At 36.1% G+C, this 1,384-nt stretch overlaps 1 protein-coding gene across 1 annotated transcript in view; it reads left to right on the forward strand.

Moving 5' to 3' along the window:
* LOC107578519 (endophilin-B2-like) overlaps nt 1-1,384 on the forward strand; it is a 6,656-nt gene that overhangs the window by 1,049 nt on the left and 4,223 nt on the right. The gene's annotated exons all lie outside the window — the stretch shown is intronic.

Below are 1,384 nucleotides of genomic sequence, written 5' to 3' on the forward strand. Positions count from 1 at the left end.
TTGTAGGTTCAGGAAACAGTCCTCCGTTAAATGCGTTGCACACACACGAATATTTGGTTTGAAGTGTTCTGGAACAGTGTTGTAAATACAACTTAACCACTGATTTCTAGTTGTGCCCTCTTTTGGAAGACCAAACAAAAGTATTTTCCCTTTCGCAACGAAACACACAGCGTCTCCACGACATGGCGGCAACAATACAGCGAGAATAAAAGTTACTCCTCCTTTCTTTGCGTTAACATTTGGGCGGTGTTATGCAAATTGTCCCACACAGTGACATAGACATGTGGGGGCGTGTTTAAACGAGGTGTTTTAGGAGGGCGTGGACGAGTCTTAACTTTTATAAAGAATATCTCTTTGGGTTTGAGACTTTAGTCTTTGCAACTTCAGGGATCTTATCTATGCACGAACAGCTTGTAACACTCCAAAGAGAAAGGAAAACTTGAAATTGCATCATTTGACCCCTTTAATTTCCTTTGAATTTAAATTTGGACGAATCTCATGGAGAAATCTGCATATTTCAAAATTAATTATTTTTTGCATTAAATAAATTCAGTAAATGAAAACTATTTTAACACTATTTAGCATTGTGACATTATTTTTATGAATAATGACAAAATCATTGAGTATATAAATATTAATTGAGAGTATAAGAGAAAATAAAAATTCAGTCATTAAAATAATGTCACAAATGCACAAATCATGGTGGTCCTAAAATAATCTTTTTTTTTTTTTTAAATACAAAATATGTTTCTTATTTTTTCCATTTGACTTTGGAAAGAATCCTCAGATTCAGTTTTCTGGGCCCAGTTGTATAAAATACTTAGACTAGTTTTATTAATTAGTCATCTCATTTTTTCTTTGAGACTACTCATAAAAAAACAGGTATTTAAAATGTACATCAGTCTAATTTGAATCTGAAAAGCATGACTGACTTTACTAACTGCAAATTGGTTAGACTTGTTCTTAAAGCGGTCATATGATGCGATTTAAATTTTTCCTTTCTCTTTGAAGTGTTACAAGCTCTTGGTGTATAAAGAAGATCTGTAAAGTTGCAAAGACTAAAGTCTCAAATCCAAAGAGATATTCTTTATAAAAGTTAAGAGTCAAGCACGCCTACCTAAAACGGCTCGTTCTAACACGCCCCCACATGTCTACATCACTGTGTGGGAAGATTTGCATAACGCCGCCCAAATGTTCACGCAAAGAAAGAAGGCGTAGCTTTTATTCTCGCTGTAGTATTGTTGTTGCCGCCACCGCCATGTCGTGAAGGCGCTGTTTCTCGTGAAAGCGAAACTACTTTGGTTGGCCTTCCAAAAGAGGACGATATCCGCTTTGTCATGCCTGGAGCTGATCCGTGCTGGTCGCTGAGGAAATACATCAACTT

Source organism: Sinocyclocheilus grahami, unplaced genomic scaffold (genome assembly GCF_001515645.1).
Source record: "Sinocyclocheilus grahami isolate Dianchi unplaced genomic scaffold, SAMN03320097.WGS_v1.1 scaffold10693.1, whole genome shotgun sequence".
Taxonomy (NCBI): domain Eukaryota; kingdom Metazoa; phylum Chordata; class Actinopteri; order Cypriniformes; family Cyprinidae; genus Sinocyclocheilus; species Sinocyclocheilus grahami.